The following is a 24,726-nucleotide window of genomic DNA, read 5'->3' as shown; positions in this document are numbered from 1 at the left end:
ACTTGAGACATATTTAAAACCCTCAGATTCCTAGAGCTGAATACAGTTTTCTCCCTGTTGAGCTAATGGAACATCAATAGTCATAAAAAGAATTTTTGAATTCTAAATTGCAACTGATCATTGGGATAGAATATACATAAGTACAGTATTTGAATCCAGTCTTGTTGACATCAATAGCAGAAAAACCTTCTTATTGGGCTCAGTGGGAGTAGACAGGGCCCAGAACTATTCACAAAAAGATAATTAACATAGTTTAATTAAAATCTAGTTATTTGAATCTAGCCAGTGTGTAAGATGTGAAGTCTGAAAAGGTACTAATGTTCCATTTTGGCTACAGAGAGAGAAATGATCAACAAAAATCCAAATTTAGTAACAGAGAAGTTTTTATTGAAGCGCTGTTAATTCAAAATTACTTAGAATTTGATTCACACTTTGCACAAACTTTATCTTTAACTCTGTTCTAGTGCCATGATGGACTTATTAAAAGCTGGAAGACAAAGGAAAAACAACCAGCATAGGATTATGGATTCATTAAGTCTTTTCAACAATAACATCTAACTGTAGTGTAGGCTACAGCATGCATGAGTAAGAGCTATAGATTTCAGTTCATTCATTTTATCACCTTAATAAATGGTAAACATTGCATTTTATATGGTGAAACACACACTACAACCTATTTACTTTGTTTGCTATTATGTTACTTTTACACAGTATAGTATGTGTTAAACACATAGGCACTCATATTGCCTTTAATAAGGTACAAGATCAGACTTGTTTGATGTGTGGAAAATAAAGATTTTTCCTCTTAGCTATACTAGTTTTAAAGGGCAGAAAAATCTAAAGTTGTGATTTGGAGGAGTATGAATTAGTCTGGGTATTTAACAACTTTCATATCAGTATGCGGATAGCATTGTCTCCAAAAACAATTTTCCTGGGAAACAGATGGCACATTACACTGGTAACAGTTTTGGTGTGATTCTTAGAACTAACATGGCATTTCTGACTTGATGCCTAGAACAACTTCCCCCAATATATGTTTGAACGACCCACTATTGTGTATTTGGATGCTAAAACGGCAGCTGTTATTGTATCTTCTTTTTTTCCCAAATATGAACTCTTATGTGCCTTCACTTGCACCTGTGCAACTGAGGTGTCAGTTAGACATATCCATAAATATTGCTTAAAATGTGATTATTTTTCTTGTATGAGGGACAAAGCTGTCTTGCCACGTTTGCTGAAGCCATTCTTACACCTCAGCATGAAAGAGAAAAATTGAGACTTCCTTATAATGATTGTGCAATGTGAAACAAATTGTTTCAGATTATGATTCCCTCCATTTTAAATTGTTCCTTTGTTTAGACTGGAGTTTGCTGATGGTTTCTTCATTTATCTTTCCTGGGCTAACACTTTACTGAGCATGTTCAAGGCATTAGCCTTGTTCAGATTTGTCAACCTTGACCTTAACTCAACATTAGCTCATTGCAAACCTGACACTCTTCATTTCTCAGTCCTACTTTTTTTACTAGAGTTCTCAGAGACAAGATTAGATACTTCTGTTTGTATGAGAGAGAGAGATCAAAAGCTGATATACAGTGTTGTATTCCTCACAGTGGGACCTTTTGTTCAATAACCTGTCCTTTAACTGGACTACTCATAACATCTTCTAGATTAACCAATTTTTTTCTTTTCTTGTGCACATTAAAATCCATAGCAGGAAACTATACAATCATTTGAAGTTGTTAATCACACTAATGACATTTGATTGCCATCTTAGCTGTAATTTATTTTCTTGGCTTCTGTGCATTTTGTATTATTTATTATTTGCATTACCATTTCTGCTGGCACTTGTTCAATATTGCACCCTATCCTTGGATATGTCCTAGCGTAATTAATAATAACTTGACGGCAATAGCTGATTAACTATCAGAATGATGCTACACTGTATAGCATAGTGGTTATTTTTTCTCGAGAAATGGACTGAAAAGTTGTAGTTCAGCTATATATATAGACTTCATTTCAGCCGAGATTCAATTTGACAGTGTCAAAATCTCATGAGCTAGTTTTGCAATATTGTAACCAATTACAGTAAAAATGGAGATTAGCTTGCTTCTAGGTCTCAGACTTTAGTCCCAATCAAAATCACAGAGGCGATTTTAGCTCAGCAAACTCCAGTACAACACATACTCCACCATGAAATGTGACCAGTTTCTTGATTAAAGGTTTACATTCTCACTCACCTCTAGTTTTCTCATATAACCAGAAAATCCATATTGAAGGCATTAGTTTATAACCATCTACAAAAAATGAGAGAAGTTCTTGCATTTCTCTCAAACATTAGTCCGTTACACATCCATGGGAATGATACCAGATATCTAATTATTTCAGATGCAATCTTATTCTGACAAGAATATCTCATCTTCATTTCCTAGAAAAAAAAGTTAAAGGTTCCTCCCTTTCACCCCGGTTTGTTTGCAAATAAATCTTTGTGAGTGAACTGGTATCATCTTGGTGATCTTCAAACAGTATTCAGTAAAAATGTAAGGTCAAAGTATGTGTTCCTTAAATGAGCAAAATTCCTGTTGAAGTCAATTTGAATTTAGTGTGACAGAATGTGGACTAAATTAATTAAAGTGAGAACTTGCCAGAAACTTTATTGGTCCTGAAGGAGTATTTTTCCAGTGATCAGTGCTATCCTTCATATAGTGATGGACAGCCAGAATGAAAGTTAGAGTAATCTTTAAGTTGAACTTCTTTCATAAATCTTTCCCCTTTTTGGTGCATTATTTCTTAGTGTATGCTGATCTAACAAAAGGTAACAAAACATAATGAAAACTTATCTTCACTGATGTAAGCTTACAGGGGAGCAATATCAGCTTTAAATTGACTACTTACATTTTAATTCCCATGACAGCTATCTTATCATGCCATTATGTAGATTTTAGTTTTTCTGAAAATAAACTTCAAAAGAGGGAATAAAACTTTTTAATGACGTTATTACTCAGCCTTGCGTATGTCACCAGTATTGGTTTGTTTTCTTTGGGAGGTGGTGATTATTGTTGTGTTTTTCTCTTATTTTTGTCCTCAGAATGTGAATCAGGTGAAATTATATAGGTTGGAAATTTTATATAGGGTGAAATTTAAAAGAGTGAGCATGAATAAATATGCACTTGGCAGAAATACTCAGAAGGGAGCTCGAACATTGTGCTTGACAGCTGATTCTACAGTAGGTCAAATATCTGTGAGCTGAAGGTTGTCACTTCCAGGGTATTCTTTCTGTAACTGTCTGAAAAGGTGTCCTTTGTTTAAATTCACCTTTTAAACTGCTATTCTCAGGAATTGCTAAATGTTTCAAACCTCACATCATTGCCAAACCCTAAAACTTTAGGTAGAGGAGGTATCCTATTGTTTATCTTCCTAACTCAGAATGCCCGCTTTGCAAATACTACAGTAATATTTGCATTGCCAGAAAGGATTTGAAAATTTGAGTCGAAATCAGAAAACTGGACATTTATTCAAACACTGAACTGAAACTGGCATGCAGATGGCACAAACTCATTACATACCAAAATGCAAGGAGTTTCACACATCTCGACATAAATCACACAGATACAAGCTCTCCATGATGCTCACCTAGGCTAGGCACAATGCCTCCTCTCCCTGTCTCCACACCGACTCTGCTAGAACAGTGCAACCCCATGAATAAGAGGCAGAACTTTCTCAGAAGCTACCCTACAGCTGTAGAACCTCCGAAGAGATTGGAACTACCTCAAATCTAATAGCTTTCTAATTAAAATGTAAAATCTACTTCCTTCATTTGGCTTTCTTCCCTACCAAAAAAGTATGCTATTATAAACCAACAAAAACATGTTGAATAAAAAAATTACAAAAATTGAAGAAGTTGGATTTTCAAGAGAGTTGAGCTCTCACTTTGACACTTAAGTTAAGGCTAGGTTTTTTTGTTTTTGTTTTTTGTTTTTTTTCTAGTGTACTGATTGAACACTTTTGGAAATCTGGCTTTACTATACAATATCTTTAGAATTTTTAAGATGTTCAGACCACCCTGATCTGCATGGTGCAAATGCCTACATAGGCAGAAATGCCTTCATCACATATATGAATTCACTTTTGAGTTTTGCGATTGCGTTCTTTCCTTTTCCTGTAAATTAAAGCTGTTAAGAGAATAGGGCCCACTTAGAGAAAACTGCTAACGGGCTGCTCCAGTTTGTTTATTTAATGGCTCTGATGCCATGAGCCTCACAGCTCCTATTGGCTCCAGTTTGCCATTTGCAGCCAACAGGAGCTGCAAGAAGCAACGGCCTGAGCCATGCCATTTCCCGTTGTTCCCTTTGGCTGCCAATGGCGAATCGCAACCAATGGAGGCCAGGAGGCTCTATGCCTGTGGAGTGTTAAATGAACAAACTGAAGTAGCCCATTAGCAGCTTTGTCAAAGTGGGATTGTGGCCCACTTTGAGAAACACTGCTATGGAAGGAAATACTGAATTATGTGAAGCCTACCTTAGTGACTGCTGGCATGCCATTTTACAGTGTGTGACTGTGAGGTGTGTCATCACTGAGGAGAAATTTAAAAAGAGAGCGAAAGCTGGAAGAAGAATGTGGTAGGATCCCTCTCCTACACTGAATGTGGGGCTCAACATCCCTGTAAACTTCTGAGGTTGAAATATTGACCTTACTGAGGTAATTAGAAAAATTCCCATTGATTTCAGTGGGGCTGGGATTTCAACTCCAGTACCTCCTGTTAAGTTGTGAGCAACCCTTAGTCTTGTCATTCTATAATGCTCACTGTTTTTATTCAGAAATAGCACTGGTAACAGTGCTACTGCAATCAGATCATCCCAAGCCTATACAAATTCTGGAAAGGATGAGGACAGCATTAGAGGAACAGCATTAGTAATAATTCTGGCACTTCCGCATCACCTCAAGACTGCAGAGATTCTGGATTTGAAGAGAACCTTCTTGCATTTGTACTTGGGCGGTGTTAACTATAGTAGGAGAGGGGTTTAATTCTGACACTATATTCAATTCCCTTAGGGTAAATCTACACTAGCCCCCTAGTTCGAACTAGGGAGGCTAATGAAGGCGACTGAAATTGCAAATTTCATCTACACACGGCAGTGAAATGGGAATTTGAAGTAAACCCCTAACTCGAATTAGCTGTTACTCCTCGTGTAATGAGGTTTAACAGCTAATTCGAGTTAAGGGGTCTACTTCGAACTCCCATTTCACTGCTGCGTTTAGACGCGGGCAGTTATTCCAGGCTAGTGAGTTTCCAAAATGGCGACCGCCCGGGGAACATGCTAATGAAGTGCGGGATATTTAAATCCCGCACGTCATTTGAAATTTCGGTCACCCTCATTAGCCTCCATAGTTCAAACTAGGGGGCCAGTGTAGACGTACCCTTAGTGTGTGGCTACACTGCACCTTTACCTCAAAACTGAGTAGCTCATTTCAAGGTAATTTCAAAATAGCTTATTTTGAAATTTGGCTCTGTAAATTTTGAAATAAAGTGCTATTCTGAAATGTCCCTTAACCCTCTAGGAATGATGGTTACAGGCATACCAGAATAGCGTGCCCATTATTTCAAAATAGTGCCTCAGTCTAGATGTAGCCTTAGTGTTCCTACAGCACATTTTTTTTAAAGTGGACATTACATACTTCCCAAACACGGAGTTTAAATTAGTGCAATTAATTGTTATTTGTCTGGCTAGATTTTCTGAATCGTGCTGGTACTGACCACTCTCAACTTTTTCAGTGATTTTTTTTTTAATCTACCTCTGAGCAAGTTGGGGGGCTGGTATACATCCACCAGATTGCACCTATGCACCTCCTCCTATCACTATTAAGCATGAATAACATTTTAAATAGTTAGCCCTATGTTATCTCACATTCTACATAGGATGAAATTGCAGAACAATAAAATCTCTCCTCTACCATTCTGAAAGTTTTCTAGAGTTGTAAATTGCTGGACATCAGGAAATAAAACACAATAATAATACTTTTTTTCTAGCAGTCTTCATCAGCAAATCTCAAAGGAATTTACAAAGCAAGTCAGTGTCATGATGCTCATTAACCAACTGCTACTTAAAAGCTTTGTATGAAAGCTGAAAACTATAGTAAATGTTCATGGTAACTTAATTTCAGTTTAGAATATTTCATTGGATTGCCATACGTTACTTGCGTAGGTTTTCAAATATGCCTGCAATTCATAAAAAGATTCTGTACTGTGTCAAAATTCCAAGAAGATTGCATTAGTAAGTTGGGGTTTCTAAGACAAAAAGCAAACTTAAAGCATATTTGTACAGTCAGCTCCATAACCACTTTTGCTTAACATAGAGACAATTTAAATATCAATGCACTTTTTTTCCTCAATATGGAATCAAATTCTAGTATATTACCAGTGGAAACCCTAAAAAAGTTATTTAAGTGGGTGGTATTAAGCTCAACTGTTTCAACCAAAATTTATACACCAGAGAAAAGCAAGATCTTGAATATTCACATTACAGCTCATTGAAAAGGCAATGGGCTATGCAACAAGATTGACAACAAAGGGAAAAATGATGAGGAAAATTGCCTTACTTATCTGCTAGAGTGCTCTTGACTGCCAACTATAATTTTATGGTTCATTATATATATAAAAATACCATTAATGTTAGTACTTGTGTATCATAATCATACAAAGAAGAAAAAAGTTAGTTGAAATGTGCTCCATTTTTAATCAAGACACTATAATTGTGTGTTTTTCAGGCATCATCAATTTCCATCAATTTTACTGCTGCAAAAATAATGTGCTGCAGTAGTTCTTATAAAGATCAATTTCTATATGACATGCATCAACTGTAGGAATGTAAACTGTAAATAAACAGTGACACCATTTATCTTCTATGTGCATCATGAGCTTTCAATAGGAAGAGTGGAATCACTGTTTTAAAATTCCCATTGTATCAGATAACTTAAAAATAACAGTCATTTATGCTCTGTGAAATGCAATGTAGCAACCAATAGTAGCATTGGAGTGGGGAAAGGCAGTTGTCATCCTATCCATAATATTTCTATGCTTCCAAAATTCACTAGTCAAAGTAGATAAAATCTACTGAAATAAAGGAACCTGTAACAATACTTTGCATGTGAGTTTGAGTCAAGCACATGATGATCTCAAAGCATTTTCACACCTTAATGAATTACGGCTCATAACAACAAATGAGATATGGAATTATACCTATTTTTCAGTTGTTCCAGAGAGATGCTTAGTAATTTGCTTGAACTTCTATAGGAAGTATTTGATAGAGCCAGGATTAGACCAAAATCTCTTTATTTCTACTTCTTTATTGTACACACAATAAAATATATTGGTCCTAAATTGAAATATGTAATTATTAGATTATGTATACTTCATGATTTCAGCTTTAGATCTTTTATTTTGTTTTGTGATTCCACAAAAAGAATTGACTTTAAGAAACTTTTAACACCTTCTGTTAGGAATGTGCTCTGAGTTTTCAAGGCATTTTGTTGTCTGAATTTTGTTTCGGTGTGCAATTGATCATACATAGCCTTGTTTTAGTCCCTTTATAGTTACTTCCTCTTATTGGTTTGGAATGTTTACCTATCACTAATGATTATTATGAGCCTAATTCTTACCCAGTCTAATTTCACTATATTTGGTTTCCTCTCTTTTTAAATGAAGTCTCCTGTTCTAAGAACTGGTGTGCACCTTTCTTTTCCTGTCCATGGCTGTAATCTCAGACCAGATTCTTGACAGACAAGTATTGTTCTGCATTTCCATTCTGAAGATGAAGGTTTTATTCATTTGCTGTTACTCTCTACATGGCTTAGGCCAGGTCTACTCTGTGGGGGTATGTCTACACTACAAAGTTAGTTCGAACTAACGGACGTTAGTTCGAACTAACTTTAATAGGTGCTACACTAGCGCTCCGCTAGTTCGAACTTAATTCGAACTAACGGAGCACTTAGTTCGAACTAGGTAAACCTCATTTTACGAGGACTAACGCCTAGTTCGAACTAGCTAGTTCGAACTAAGGGCTGTGTAGCCCTTTAGTTCGAACTAGTGGGAGGCTAGCCCTCCCCAGGTTTCCCTGGTGGCCACTCTGGCCAACACCAGGGAAACTCTATGCCCCCCTCCCGGCCCCGGACCCCTTAAAGGGGCACGGGCTGGCTACGGTGCCCGTGTCAGGTGCAAGCCTGCCAGCACCCAGCTAGCAGACCCTGCACCTGGCACGGCACAGAGCCATCCACCCGATGCCCCCCAGCCCACCCCCTCTTGCCGGGACCAGGCTGGCGGCTCCTGGGAGCTTGCCCTGGACCGCAAGAGGCGGGCACCTTCCTGGGCTAGTGCGGACATCGTGGACCTCGTCCACGATCTCCGCACTAGGCACAGGAAAGTGGCCGTCTAGGGCAGGAGAGCTGCCAGCCTGGCCACCCAGGAGCAGGTGTGCATGAAAATCAAGGGGGTCCACTGAGACCCCCGACCCTGAGCCCTGAGCTTACAATGGCCGTCCTGGGTCAGACCAAAGGTCCATCTAGCCCAGTAGCCTGTCTGCCGACAGCGGCCAACCCTAGGGACCCTGGAGGGGATGGACCGAAGACAGTGACCAAGCCATTTGTCTCGTGCCATCCCTCTCCAGCCTTCCACAAACTTTGGGCAGGGACACCACTCCTACCCCCTGGCTAATACCACTCCATGGACCCAACCTCCATGACTTGATCTCACTTCCCTTTAAACTCTGTTCTAGTTCTAGCCTTCACAGCCTCCTGCAGCAAGGAGTTCTGCAGGTTAACTATTTGCTTTGTGAAGAACAACTTTCTCTTACTAGTTTGAAGCCTGCTACCCATTCCTTTCCTTTGGTGTCCTCTAGTCCTTCTATTATGGGAACTCATGGAGAACTTTTCTGAATGCACCCTCTCCACCCAACCCCTGCTTTTAGAGACCTCTATCCTGTCCCCCCTCTGTCTCCTCTTTTCTAAGCTGAACAGTCCCAGTCTCTGTAGCCTTTCTTCATCTGGGACCTGTTCCCAACCCCTGATCATGTTAGTTGCCCTCCCTTCTCCCAGCCTTTCTCTTCCCCTCTCCCACCTCCTTTTCCCAGTCTCCCCCAGTTTTTTTCAATAAAGACAGAGTCAATGTTGGAAGAAACGTTATCTTTATTTTGTACATCAATAAGAAGGGGGGCGAGGGAAGGTTAAGTGGAAGGAGGTGAGGAAGGAATGGGGTACAAGCCCCCGATGGGGAGGACTGGGCTGGCTCTGCGGGCTTCTGGGGGTGGAAGCTCTCCTGCAGCCCCCCAATTACCCCCTCTCCCCAGATGGCAGCCTGTGGCAAGTGCAGCCGGGCTGATGGCCGAGTGGTGTGATGTGCCCAGTGTGGGTACTCCGGGCACTCCAAGCCAGAACTTGTTTGCAAGCGGGGCACCCCTTAGAACTGTCTGTCCGGGGTGGGGGTTGGGATCCTTTAAGCGCAGCCCTCGGCTAGCCTGAGACAGCATCTCCACGCTCTAAGTCCTCCTCTGATACCCTGCCGGCACTGCTTCCGGCCATCCTTAAGCCCTGTTCAGAGTCCACTCAATGTGGACTTGCTAGTTCGAATTAGCAAAATGCTAATTCGAACTAGTTTTTAGTTCTAGATGCGTTAGTTCGAACTAGCTTAGTTCGAATTAACTAATTCGAACTAAGTTAGTTCGAACTAGCGCTGTAGTGTAGACGTACCCTGGAAGAATGTCAACCTAAGACGCACACCTCCAGCTACAAGAATACCTAATTGGAATTGACGTACTTTAAGTTGAAATTCTCCAGCATCCCCATTGCAGGAGGTTAATGGGAGAAACTCTCCCACTGACTTCCCTTAATACTCGCAACTCTGAGGAGTACTATGATCGACGGGGGAACTATTAGCGGTCAAATTAGCAGGTCTTTACTAGACCTGCTAAATCAAGCCCTGGAAGGTCGATCTCTGGAACGTTGATCTCAGAGTAAGAGGACTTGACTTTAGATGCAGACTTTCCACCATGGCCATATAGAGTACCACAGGCATCAAATCTTGTCATACAGTGAGGTATGGGGATATGATAGAGCTGATGATTCTATCATTAGGTGGATCACAAATCTGTTTTCCCACTAGGGGCTGCAATAGTGTCCTGTAAAAATTCTGTCCTTCAACTGAATCCACCCAAGGATCCATCCTGTATCAAGCTCAGCCACCTGTGTTCAAGCATCAAGGGAAAGATCATAGAAGGGAACAAAAAATAGCCCTCTTCTAAAGCGGTGGGAGATGGCGAGGAGGGGAATTATTTTTTCCTCCTCAAAATAAGGAAGTTGAGGGCTTTAACTAGCTTCAGAATACCTGGCCAATCCACCCTGAAAGAAGTTAGCAAACTTCCTGCCAAGTACAGTATAAACATTTTTTTCTCTCCTAGCCTTGTCCTAAAAGATATCACAAAATAAAATTCTTGTAAGTAAACTTTGAAAGGCATATGCCATGAGAGAGAGTTTCTGTTTGCTAGCTTGTATTAGTGCAAATACATCATCAAAATGACATTACTTTGATGATCTATTAGTGCAATACTTCATCTGTGCTAGTGCAATATACCATCAGACCCATGTTGCTTTGATGATGTATTTCTTGGTAAAATAAGGTCAGCTGTCAAAGCCCCATTCTAAAAATTGTAGCTCTGAAAGTTTTGTTGAATGGAAGGGGGCAGGAAATAGTCCATTCTGTTCTTAAAGAATAAGTTTTTCAGTGCACTGAAGGGAAGGATAAGACTGAAGCTGAAAAAATGTATAGGATCTGGTAAGTCATTAAAAAAAAATAGCCAAAGTGGCAGTGCCCAGAATCTACGCTGACTATTAGCTGTTGGCTGAAATTCCCCCAAAATTCAAGCATCTATGATAAGGTAAAATAACAGTATCCATGATCCTTTCAAATTGGGACTATCCAGAAAAAAAGAAGGTCACTTGGTAGGAGATGCAGGATGCTGCAAGTTTTCCCGCGTAGCATGAATAAACACCTGGAATGATTCTTTGAAAAAATCTCACCATAGAAAATATTTGTCAGAGTATGCTCATTCCTCCATGCATCCTTTTTATAGATATGTAACAAATGTTACTGTGTAGAATGTGATAATGTATTCCAAAGTGATCTTTAACACTGATATTTAAAAATCTGTTCGTACATGCACAAAGTTGTAATTCCATGTCTGCATGCATACATTTTCCCCACTGTATAGGGGGAAAAAAATCCCATTTTTTTCTTTAATTTGTATTGGTTATGTGAATCTAAACATGACTTTGGTCTGCAAAGGGTAAAATAAAATAGTTCTAAAGCAATATGTGCTAACATTTTTTTTTTTTTTTGGTAAATCCCAACACAAATATTTAGATGAATGCATTCTTATTTGTTTTCCACTCAGCACTTTAAGTGACATTTTAGTAAGCAGTCATAATAAAAAAGGATTAGTGAAGGAGCTGAAGAAATTATTTCTCAGTTAGACAGCAGCCTGCTGTTATCTCTAATCTAAGACACACTGGATAGAGGTCATCTTTTGATCAATGAGGTGAATTTCATTTTATAACGCTGAAAACAGACAGAGAATGGCACAATCAAGTGCTTTCAAACACAAAACAAAAGCAGCTGGAAGTGATGGAGCAACCATAACAAAAACAAACAGATTTTTTATCATTATGTATAGGATATTTTACAAGGACTTTGGTACAGGACTAGGATGATATCCCCCAGAGATACAGAATCATATGAAGATTTATTATCATTTTATCTGCATAGGATAATTTTCTATGCTTGGTTATTGGACATTTATTTTCCCCTAGAAAGTTACAATCAAAGGTTCTCTCTTATATAGAGAATAAACAATTCGGTTTGCAAGTTGCTTTGCAAGCAAAAGTTTGATTTGCTCTGTGGCAGCGGTGGCAATAACTGGCCCACAGGCTGGACATGGTTTGCCAGGGTGAGCTCTTAGTGGGCCGCTGTCACTGTATTTACCTGTGTCTCTGCAGGTACTTGCAGTCTCAGCTTTCATTGGTCATGGCTTGCCATTCCCAGCCAATGGGAGCTGTGGGAAGTGGTGTTCTGGTCCACACTGTTTTCCACAGCTCCCTTTGGCCAGGATCCATGTCCAATGAAATCTGCAAGTGCTCGTACCTGCAGAGGTGCAGCTAAATACAGTGGCAGTGGCCCACCAGGGGATAACCCTGCCAAACTGTCTCTGTCTTATTACCCAGCTCTGTTTTGTGGCATGACTTACTGTGGGAGTCTCCAGTATCGAAGAAGTATGCTATGCATCACTGCGTGACTGTAAAAATAATCTGACAATATTGTTATTTCACTGCTTTCAGAAGCTCTATCACAGTCATGTTTTGTTGATGTTGATGGGCTAGGCTGTGTAATCTCTGTGACTGACTCTGCTCTGAATCTATTAATGGTTAATTCACGGTACTCATGAGTGTGCCGTCCTGAAGCACCATTAAAATAGCTCCCCATTTTGTGGTGCCCCCAAGATATCAGTGGAGAATCTCAAATGTTATTAGGAAAGATTTCTGCCACTCCTTCCCCATCCTGCACAAATATATTACTTATTTTTTTCATTGTATCCTAACAATTATTTTGTCTTCTATCTGACCCAAGAGGATTAACGGCATATGACTTAGCAATAGGTTAAAAACATTGTAAACAGATTATAGGTTGAACCTCTCTAGTCTGGCACCTTTGGGACCTGAACAGAGAAGTTGTCATGACATGGGAGGTCAACATTGTCTAGTAGCATTACCTACACTTCCACTGCTTACTGGGCTTTTAAATTGTGTTGGACCATGGATGTTGCCAGACCAGAGAATGCTGGACTAGAGAAATTCAACATGTATGTGATTCTAAGAGAGGTATATGTATTGGGGTAACCATTCTACAACTTTGGAGTTCAGTATCATTTGCATTTCCATGCCTTTAAGATAGCAGAGATGTTGAATCTCAGAAGGCACAGCTTGTTGGAATGTGTGTTCTTGGTTGTTTCACCTTCAATCGCACTTAGAGAGGAAAAAATTAAGTTTGTAGTAAAGATATTTTCCACTGAAAAATTTTGTAAGATACAAATCTGATTAATTCCACTCAAACTGGTCTTCCATTCAGGTGTGAAATAGTGTAATGAGTCTAAATAAGAGGAAGTCAGGGAAGAAAACAAGAATGTTAACGCTAAGTGGATGGACCAATGCAGAAGAGGATGAAATTAGTGAAATGGAGATGAGGAAGAGAGATTCTACTTGATTTCCCACATCCCACATCTGGTAGATAGATAGACCAGTAAATAAGCATCTATATATGTCACAATGAATCAGGAATGCATATATTCATATATGCCTGCCCTGCCATCTGTAAAACAAGTAGTGACAAAAAATATTACTTGGCGGAGGTCCTTAGAGCAGCATCAAAACCATGCTTCCATCTCATGCAAATGTGTGCTACTGGAAGGGGGTTCTCTCAGCCAGTGCGCTGCAAAACTGTACCATTGTACATCCTTCTTTATGCTCAGTTCTATGTACAGATAGAGCATCTCTATAAACGTATCCTGGTATACCTGAAAATCAGAACACGGAGGAGTTCAAGAGGACAGTTTTTTGCAGTTATGCCCTCAAGAGGGTGCGCACATAAAAAGAATATTTTTCCCCTTTTCTATCTCTAATCAAATTCAGGGTTAACTTGAGTAATTTGAAATCAGGGTAGAGTGGGTCATCGCTGTTTGGCCTAAGTGTATCAATATTAGCAGGATTATGCCAGCTTTATAAAACTACAACTGATGTCAACTAAGAATATTAAAGGTCAGATCCTATTCCTGTTCACTACAGTACACTTTACTCTTATTCCAGTTAGTGCCTGATTCAAAGTTTATTGAAGTCAATGGAAGAAATCAAATCTGATCAGTGCATTTGAATGTGTCCTCCATGCTATTTCTGGGGGCGAGTGGTAGATGAAAGTACCATGCCTTGAGTAGCCAGTGGGGGAATTCCTGTGCTTCTTAATATGAATTTAACTTAACTGATCACAAGCAAATAAGGTTTGCAAGTTTAGGTCCATACACTGTAACATAAAAGAAAATAAAAGAAGTGGGCTGAGAAGCAAATCAGAACATGCCCAAACCAAAAGAATCAAGTTCAGATCAAACAATACTGAAATATTTATTTAATAAGATATTGATGCAAATCACAATCAGCTTTCAAATAATTTCCCCTGGTTTCCTTGCATGCATTTATTACTATTAGACACAGCAATCAGCTTTGCTCCCAGAATGCCCCTTCAGGAACTGTTCCCATTCAGCTGGATTCTGCATAAATATAAAACAGGAGACATTTCCTGCCTCACACAGCTGACATCATGAACCTTCTTCATCATAACATGTAGAAGAGCAAACTTTGATTTAAAGAGCAAAGCCGAGTTAATTCCACCAGCAAAATCTAAAGAGCACACTCAATAGGTTTCTGAGATAGACCTACCTGTCAATGTAGATTAACCTGGACACTCTCTGCATCTTTCAGTTCTTTGTGTATCAAAAATCAGATGTTCCTGGACTGACTCCAGGCATTCAGGAATTCAGCAAATTGCAAGGGTAAACGGACTAACATGTCTCCAGCTTACATGACTTGCAAACTTCAAAAAGTCTAATTTTGTGGAGTGTCTTTGATCTCAGTACTGTTATTCCATTGGCTTTGATGTCAAATGCCTGAGGTTACTTCAATGATACCTTAAAGTATCTGACATCCTATTAATTCTATATATCCATTTTAAGATTTGTCATATTACCTACTGGCCATTTTCTGTTACATGTTATGCAGCGATCTGCAGATTGCTCTGTTAGTTACTTACATAAAGTAACCTGTTACAAACTACTGATTGAGGAGTTTTCAGAAGTAATCTAGTAAATGTTGGTTGATCAATCAGAGGTTATTAGTTTTGTATGAAAGCAATCTTTTTATAATGCTTGAGGATGCATTTATGCTTCATCTCACTTTTCGTTATTAGAAATCAGCAAAGCTAGTTTACGATGGGACTTGCCCAGTATTGCTCTGGTCTTTAATTCAAATAATTTTTTTTCTTCATTTAAATATTTTTTCTGGAATGGGGATGAGGAGTTCCATGTGTAGGCTGCCCCAGAGAGAGAGAACAACCCTAGTTCTCTCTCACCGCAGAAGCTTGAGGCCAGGTGGGAAACAGGCATCATTGGTCACTGTATCTTCAGCAGGCACAGCTGGGAGATAGGTGCATGTCCCTTGTTGGTGGAACAGACAGACAAACAGACATGCAAACAGATAAACTCTCTGAACTATATAGTAGATAGCTGTCCCTTTCTCCACCCCTTCCCCTGCTGGTCCAATGGGGTTATAGCTGCCCCATTCTCCATCTCTGGCCCTTTGCTCCCTCCTCCTCTCCCCATGGTCATTTTTCAGTATAACTGTCCCTCCTTCCAGACCCCTTTTTTTCCATTTTATGAGGAAAAAATCAAATTCCAGGTACATTCCATTGTCCTGGGACAGCCCAACTGTTACCTTGTTTTAAATTATTAGAAGAAGATACTGCTTACAAATTTGGTGGTTCTAGCTCTTACCTTTTAGAAGGGGTTTTTGAACAAATGGACTCACAGATGGACAGACAGACATATATTTCTAAAATATATAGTAAGTTGATATTATATATGGAGTATAGGAACAAAACCCCTTTGAAAGGCAGAATGTAAAAAAAATGGAGAATGGAAAAAAATTTAGGGGACTCTGCAGTCTTTGTGATTTAGTGTTGGAATCCTTGCAAATGGAGAGTCTAGATTTGATTGGGAGTGAACTTCTCTTTTTGTTTTCTCCCTGCAGAATGAAACCTTTTCTTAGGAAGAACCTTTTCTAGAGGAATTATAAGTTAGTTTGAGTCCTGCATACCAGCGAGACTAAGCTGAAGGGTGTTGGTCAAATCAGTAAAAAAAAAATAATTTTCACAAAATATTTATCCAACAATAGCTCTTTTTTTAATATTGCCAGTCATAAGGCAGGTATACTGTGTAGGAAAGATTTATGTGGCACCAAGGTTAACAGGATTATGATGTAATGTCTATTATCATAAGTAAACAATTAGTTGATGTGAAACATTATGTTCTCAATGGGGAAAAAATGGATTTCTAGATCAAAGAAGGTCAGCATTGAGAAAATGTAATGGTTAAGTTTCAGAGAGGTAGTCATCTGTGGCATCTTGAAGACTAATACATTTATTAGGGCATAAGATTTCATGGACTGCAGCTCACTTCATCAGATGCATGAACTGAAAGAGACAGATGGCAGACATATATATATATATATATATGACACACAGATTGGTGTATTACATGATTATTAATTAGGCTAATTCAATCTGGGTTGATGTGACACTCTTCCAATGGTGGTAAGTTGAGAATACCCTCTAAAGGGCAAAATTACTTCTTGTAACAAAATAGCCATTCCTCGTCCCAGGACTCCTTGTAGTAGCTCAGTTATTTTACCTTCAATATTCTTGTTCAGGGTATGTGGAAAGGGGAAGCCAGGGTTGAGGTATTGATTATAAAGTTCTTGTTAAACTAAACTTAATTCAACCATGAGCATGTCCCAAATTTTCAGTAGCCGTTGTTCCAGCATGGGAATCTTATTGTCACAGTGTTTTACTGTGATACCTGTTCAAACAGACAGCAGTAATGGGTTCATAAGAGTTTATGCTTTGTTCCCCAGTTTATGACCATCCCTAGAGACAAAGCTGGTTTCAGAACAATTCGGATGTGTGCTATTTTTCAGTGACTTCTGAAATAATTTCACTTGCACACCCAGGTGATTACAGCAACCTTTCTGATTTCAAACTCTTCAACATCTAAAGTTTCCCCATCTCTCAAAGACTATCAGGGTCAAAGCCTGACCTATAACTATTGATTCTGTGTCATAAAATCGGATGACTAGATTGATGTTTTGTTTATACTGTTGTGTACCTTTTGGGCTAGAGCTTACTTGGCTTATGAATGTTTAAACCTTTTTATCAAGTTTTTACTTGAGCAAGGGGGTAGTGGACACATCTGTGCACTGAGGCGTTCCTGTGTTCTGATGCTATTGTAACCCAGACACATTCTGGGCGTGGTTTGCTGTCCCAATGTAGAGGCATTTAGACCACTTAGAGAGCGAAAGAATGAGTTTGCTCTACAGCCTCAGCTGAGAGCCAGCTGGCTTTTAGTTCAAGCAGTAGAGGCTCATGCACTAAGCTTCGGAAGTCCCAGGTTTTGTTCTGCCTGTTGGCATTTCACTATGACATGTCCTCCAATGCTGTCATGGCCTAATCAGTGTATATTTAAATAATAAAGATTTTGAACACATTTATCTAAAGGTAACTGTGGTAGTTTGTATATGATCAAGATTTGTTTTGAGACTTTCTTGTTTGGCATTAAATGTAATCATTTGGATAATATTGCCTTCCAGTGAAAGCCTGCACATTCATCATTGCAGATTTAAATTTGAATTGCTAATGCACATGAGCATTTCAAAACTTTTTTCATGCTGCTGGAGATTCTGGAACATAAGGAACATTTCATAGTTCTGCTCTCTCCATGGGATTATCTAGACTATGGCGAGGCTGTTGGCTCCACTGCCATAATGAAACTCAATAGCTGAGTTATTCATGGAGATGGGATATACACCTGTCCGTGTTGCCTGGCGATGATTCTGTTTTATGTTATGAAAGGTATTAACAGTGATGCTAGTCATATGCCCAGTGCAGGTGCTTGTTTACCAGGAGATCTGGTTCCTTGAAAAAAATAGAACTGCATTAGGATTAGGGGAAAACATCCCCCAAATAAGCTGGGAAGCATGTTGGCGATTCTAATGTCTGGTACAGTGAAAGGCCAATTCCCTTTCCCTCCAGCCTTCCAGGAGGAGAGGGTGTTTTGCACTAGCAACAAGGGTAGGGCCTTTGTAAAAATGTGGAAAGGGTGGGGATGAAGGCACCCCACACTCAAGCTACATCCACAGTGCAGCCTTTGTTGGCAGAGACAATGCAAATGAAGCACTCATTAGCATTTCTCACACTCTCATTTGCATAGTCTCTTCCGATCTGTTTTGCAGAAGAGGTTCTTGCGCAAAAAAACGCAGTGTAGATGGGGCCATTTTGCCAATAAAACCCTTTTGCACAAGAACCCTTATTCCTCAAAAAAGCAGGTATACAGGATCTTGTGCAAAAGGGTGTTTTGCCCCGTATACACTGCATTTTTTTGGCACAAAAATCTCTTCCGCAAAATGGATCGGAAAGGACTATGCAAATGAGAGTGCGAGAAATGCTAATGAGTGCTTCATTTGCATTGTCTCTACCAACAAAGTCTGCAGTGTAGATGTTGCCTCAGATGGTACAGGACCTGCATTTCCAGATAACTTACTAAGTCTAGGAAGCTAATAAAATTTTAACATAATTCAACTACGTTCCTGGTGTCTTGTGTCTCTACCTGCAAAATCTGGGGACAGTTAATCTCTACTGTCTCCAACTAAAACAGAATGTGATCCTACAAGGATCAATCCAGTCCCTGTAAAGATCTGACATATGTATATATTTGTAGAAGACAGTCAGCACAAACAAACAATTCATGCCCAGCAACTATTTAATACAAACATTGGAGGGGTGTGCTTGTGTACATATGTGACAGTTTAATTGGGGTTGTAAAAAAGGAAATGCTGCCAAAGGAAGGGGAAAACTACAAATTTAGTAAATAATGATTTATATGCAATAAATGTCAGTTGTAAGCAAGGCACCAATAGCCAATCAAAAATCACCCAGATATTGTAATTCCTCAAGAATTTTCTGGGGCCCTTTTCTGACTGATTACTGATGATTTTTAATCTCCAGCCTGTTTTCTAGAAAATCAATATGACATCACACAGCAAACTTTCATTCAGCTCACTAATAGCTTATCCTGCATCCCTTGCTCTCTCAAAAACCAGTAGCCACATTGGGATGTTTGAGCATCACACAAAAAGCACCCAGAATTATATTTGTCTATATACAGTACTGCTGCGATTAATGGCAGCATTTTTTAAAATGTCACAATGTGTAATTAAAATTTCTTCAGCCTTTTTCAAATGATCAAGCATTCTGAAAATAGACAAGATCATTGTTTTATCTGCAATAAAGTCACAGGAATTGCCATAGATATAGCAATAGTATTATACATATAATTATCACAGTGGTAATTTATTCAATAAAGCTCTCTTTTAATTACAGGAACCCATTACACTGAATGATGTGTTAAACATGATTTATATCTTGGTTGTAAATATTCAGAAATAGTCTCCTTTACAGTGAAAGCAATTCTTTACTGTTCTCCCCTTGCATTAAACTTCTGAGTGCTGATACGACAGAAAGGCACTATCCAGGGATCACATAGCTACTGAATACTCCATGTGACTCATGAGTTATAGACACAGAGGGGATAGTTTAAATTCATCTGGCTAGAATAGCATTATATACTTAATAATTGTCCATAATGTTCACAGTTTGAAGAGACAGAAAACATCAGTGTATTCAGAGGAGACTAAATCAACATCTTAAGCTACCACCAGTTGGAAAATGATTGTTCCAAGATGTCAAGAGTATATTTCTACGTGATTGTTAAAGATTGGAAGAAATACAGAGGCTCTTAGGCTATGTCTACACTATGTGCTTTGCCAGAAGAGGCAATGCAAATAAAGTGCGGATTAACATTTTCTTGCGATTCATTTGAATAATCTCTTTCCAGAGTAGGCATAAGGATTTTAAGCAAAAGGGAGGTTTTGCGCAAAAAGGAAATGTCCACACTGATTGTTTTTGCACAAAAACGGATTGGAAGAGATTGTGCAAATGAAGTGCTAATCCGCATTTCATTTGCATTGCCTCTTCTGGCAAAGTGCATAGTGTAGACATAGCCTTTAGAGGAGTAAATACCTTGTACCCTACGAAGAGGCTCCCTTGTAAAGAGCAGGGTGAATTTCTCTTTATCGCTGAGGGTATGATTACACTACAGAGGAAGATCGAAGTTGCTGCTGTTGATCTTCCAGGGTTCAAATTGGCAGTCTAGTAAAGACAGCTAATTTGAAGTGAGAAGGGCCCTTTGGTCGATGCTGGTAATCCTGCTTTTATAAGGAGTAAGGGAAGTTGAAGGAAGAACACTCTTCCATTAACTTCCTGAGGTGTAGACAACACCAAAAGCCGAGTTAAGCTACTTCGACTTCAGCTATACAATTAATATAGCTGAAGTTGTGTATTTTAATATGACTTTGTCCCATAGTGTAGACATATGTTACGTTACCCCAAGAGGGGGAGGGAAGAAAGCACAGCTTTCCCTCCACAGATGCTATGCTACCAGAACTTCCTTTGTTGCCCATTTGTACCCCCGTAGGTGAAGTTGCAACCACTTTGCATTGTTACCACTTGGATCACCACACATCTCTCTAATGTTATGGCTCTCTGCCAACAATTCCAGACATGGACCAGACTAAGCCAGAATCTCCCCTATCTAATTCATATTAAATATATTATTATATTCTTTGTCATTGTAGCTTCTATAGCGGTTTTCAGTGCCACAGTTTCTGGTCACAATGATCTTTAGAAATGTAAACACATTCTCATAATAATGCCCATTAACATATAATACATCTTTGCTATTTATCATATCATGTCATATTTATCATACAGTGGTCTACACATGGAGAGGGAGGAACTATGAAATATTCCTTATGTTCCAGAGTCTCCAGCAGCATTCAAAAATTGAGCCTAAGAGCCTTCTAACTAAATCAGATTCCTCTATAGAGTTCATTTGCCTGCCTCTAATTTCTGAGCAGTAGGAAACATAAAATCCACCACGCCATCCTAGTCTGATAGTGCAGCTATAACAATATGACTCCTGGAATCTATACTCCCAGCTGCTGCTAACTCCTGGACAATCCAGGGGGAAAGGAAAACTCTCCAACTCTCTGTCTTTGTGTGGTGGAGCCTCTAAAACCCTGCCCAAAGAAAACCTTATGGACATCACAACTTAGGGTCCCTCCCCCGCACTCCAAAGTTTCTGTGAAAGAGCCATCTGGCCCTCACAAATCAGTGATTTCAACCCACAAGAAAGTCACTGCAGCTCCTGACACTGACATTTTTTATCTCCACACTGGTCTAGAGGAATTATTTGGTGTGGGAGGTCGAGCCAAAACATCCAACAACCCCACCCCTAGCCAAGGAGCAGGGATGGAAGGGAGGAGAACAATGCTCACATTCATTTCTGTTTTCCTGTTTCTCCCTGAGGCAAGTCAGTTTTGGATCATGCACTGTCAAAAAGGGAGAAAAAATTCCTAAGAAATCAAAACATTTCATTTTGGCATTTGCTAAATTAAGTATTTTCTTCTTATTTTTGAAACAATGTTTGTTTTGAAATCCAGATAGTTTTAATTTTAAAATGTTAAACGCAAAGCAAATGTTTGTTTTTGTTGAGATAAAGCTACAACATTGTTCTCTGTGTTGACCCAAAGTTATTTTGTTGTTTTTGTTTTTTATTTTTCAGTTCAGCCTCTGAACCAAAAGAAATAGTCAGTTATTCACTCTGATTTATTATAAAGGCTCCTTTTGAATCTGAACGAGAAAATGGGCTTCCACTATATCTATCTATACCAGAGGTGGGAAACCTTTTTTGGGCTAAGGGCTGCTGACTCACAGAAAAATCAGTCTGGACCAGGTTAGTAGATTTTGTGTTCTCTGGCACCATGGGGGAAAAGGGGTTGGAGCACCAGCACGGGCTCCTAAATGCTGAGGGGGAGCCCTGAGCCTCAGGGTCTGGATCCAGGCAAACCTTAGGTTCCCCACCCCTGATCTACACACACATTCAATCCAGGAACCCCCACTCCTCTCATTTCAAAGTCCACCTGGGATTGAACATGCATAATGAGGAGTGTAAAAATAGGGGAACCTTTGCTGACTCAGACATGGAATAAAGAGAAAGTTATAGCTGTGGTTCAAACTTTGGAAAAATGGGAGCATATTCTTATCTTAGATCTGCTGGTGTAAATCCACTGATATAATGGATTTACTCCAGATTGACACCAATACTACCAACATCAATCTGGCCTAGAGAATCATGTTAAGAGTTTGAAGAATACTTCCAGGGATTACATTTCATTCTATTAAGAATAAAATATGCAGAAGTCTCCAATTAATGGCATATCAACTTTTTTATTAATTTGGAATCCTTACTCATCATCATTCATGAGAGAATTACTGAGATTTTGACTTTGTGCTTTGAAAAGTCATAGCAATCATCACTTCAGCAAAGAGAACAACATAATAACAGCTTTCTTATGGAAATTCTCACTATCTCTTAATGTTCAATGGAACGTGAAAATACATGCACTTTGAGTATAGGAATGAAGAAAAATGTATCAAGCAAACATTTTAGTAGTTCTTCAAGAGTTTGTATTGCTTTCAAAATAGTATTATTTTTCAGAGATAGCTTTAGTGATCTGTTGGCTGAGGGATAGATCAAAGAACACACAGAGAATTCTTTTCCTGCTTTTTATGGTTAGACAAGAGCAGAAAGGAAAGACAAAACATTCCTAAACATTAAGGCATCAACATGTGTTTTATCTACTTAAAACAGTCCTGATAGGTGTGGATTAAGTAGAGAATTTTTTCTCCCACTATCCAATTGCAGGATCCACAGCTCTACCCAAGGGAGGGAACTAAGGACATTCCAATGATTTGGATTCAACCAGAGTCTTAACAAGCCAGAAGTCTATTTCATCACTACTAGAAGCCTGATCCAAGAACATTACATTTATTGTATGTATTTAATTCCTTTAACCTATATTAACTCTCATGTCTTTCTTTCTGTCTTTCTTTCTTTCTTTCTATACTAAAGATTGGCAGCAGTATGATTACTGAATAAATTCAGAGATATATATTTACCTGGGTATGTGGCTGGTCTTTTGGGAGCCGAAAAACTTTTATTTGATTAAATTGTTTTTTTTAAAACCTATCATTAAGTTTAATGTTTTTGTTGGTTACACAACGACTGGCATGCCTAAGGAAACTGATTTTCTGACTTCTCATTAGCCAGTATAGTGAAACAGAAGTTAAATTTTGTTGCTGATTTGGTTTGCTATGGAAGGTTAACTATCTGGTTTGGGATGTGTTTGGCTGTTTCTCAGAAGTTTATCCTAAATTTGGTATTCTCTGTTGTGACCCACAGAGACGCAATTATAAAGGAGTTTGAAGCACTTTTCACTTGCTCTTATTGAAGATATGGTGATCTCCAATAAGCGTATTAACATGTTTAAGTTTTCATTGTTTTAATATGTGTCCTCTGTAATGCTTTCACCTTAAGAAGGCATGTGCTTGCTTAGTAAGAGTTGTGTGGTAGCTTAACTGTGGGTTATAGTGCTTGAGAAAGGAAGGCAAACCTGTGGTGCTGAAGCAGTTTGACTTGCTGGGGAATTCATGGTTCAGAGGATTAAGCAGGAAAGAGGTAAAATGGAAATGCCTTTTATAGCTTCTTTCATGTGGAGGGAAATCCACTACTCTCACTGCGAAAATCCACAGCAGCAAAATGGTCTTTGGAGTTACATGGACAAGTCCCATGTCCATGGATTATTTCGTTTAGTTAAAGCAGGAGCCATTACCTCTACCCCAGACAGGAACATTCACAGGAAAGTGTACTGAGTGTAGGTGGGCATTTTCCACAATGAGTTTAGTATTCTTTTGAAAGGCCATTCAACTTGAAGAGTCCCTTCAAGATGTGCAGGCTAAATACAATTTCAGAGTTACAAAAAAAATTAAAATTCAGATATGGAGCCAATACTATAACTTCAAATACAAAAATGGTTCATGCATAGACACGGCATAATCTTATTCAGCAGATCATACCCATTCTACAGACACCTTGCTTGATACACTTTGTATAAGAATGTTTTCAATTATATAACAATGATCAACAAGGGCAGATTTTAATCAGATAATATCGCACACTCAGAAGTGGTTTTCTGTGACTGCAATATCACAACAGCTTTTGCATGGAATGAGAACAATACTCATAAAAACTGTGTTGGCCTCCTTCCATACAGCCTGAGTCTTTGACCTGGAATAGGTAAATCATAGATAATGAGTTTCTCCTCAGGCTATATCTTCAAAGGATTGGGTATGAAGACAGATATTTACAGTCCCACCTCTCCAATATTTTCTAGGAAACATCCTCAAATTTGTTTATCCCAAACATTCTCTCTTGTCTGACCAATTGTTCAGGAGAGTCAGTAGCACTACATACAGTTTACATTAGTTATGTCTCCTCCGCTAAGAAATTCCGGACACTCTTACAATAATACATAGTTTCTTTAATATTAATGTATCAATAAACTACTCAAAAGTAATTCAGCAATGCTTAATTTAATTCATTAAGTCTTGTCCAGGATATTACATGAAATTACTCTATCTGTCACAATGGTTTTCTCATAAATCTCTTAATGCTACGTAGTCAAAAACAGCATTTCAGAGTGTTATAGAAGACTTCCTTTTGAGACGCTGAGTTCCCTAACATTTGGTAGCTCTAATGGAATTTGAAAACATATTGGAAGATCAGGTTATTAGCAACAAACTCAATCTCAAGGCAGAACAGGGTATTAACCATCTGATCACCACCGTGACCTCCTTAA

General features: G+C 38.9%; 1 long non-coding RNA gene across 1 annotated transcript in view; it reads left to right on the top strand.

The window, feature by feature from the left end:
- LOC142831006 (uncharacterized) overlaps positions 1-24,726 on the top strand; it is a 120,715-nt gene that overhangs the window by 30,180 nt on the left and 65,809 nt on the right. Inside the window, exons 2-3 of the long non-coding RNA XR_012906591.2 lie at positions 21,591-21,761; positions 22,734-22,861. This is a non-coding gene — a long non-coding RNA (uncharacterized LOC142831006). The remainder of the gene's footprint in view (positions 1-21,590; positions 21,762-22,733; positions 22,862-24,726) is intronic.

The sequence above is a fragment of the Pelodiscus sinensis genome, chromosome 11 (assembly GCF_052426305.1).
Source record: "Pelodiscus sinensis isolate ZL-2025 chromosome 11, ASM5242630v1, whole genome shotgun sequence".
In the NCBI taxonomy this organism is placed as follows: domain Eukaryota; kingdom Metazoa; phylum Chordata; order Testudines; family Trionychidae; genus Pelodiscus; species Pelodiscus sinensis.
The sequence above is the reverse complement of the archived record's forward strand: the minus strand, read 5'-3'. Positions and strand labels throughout refer to the sequence as shown.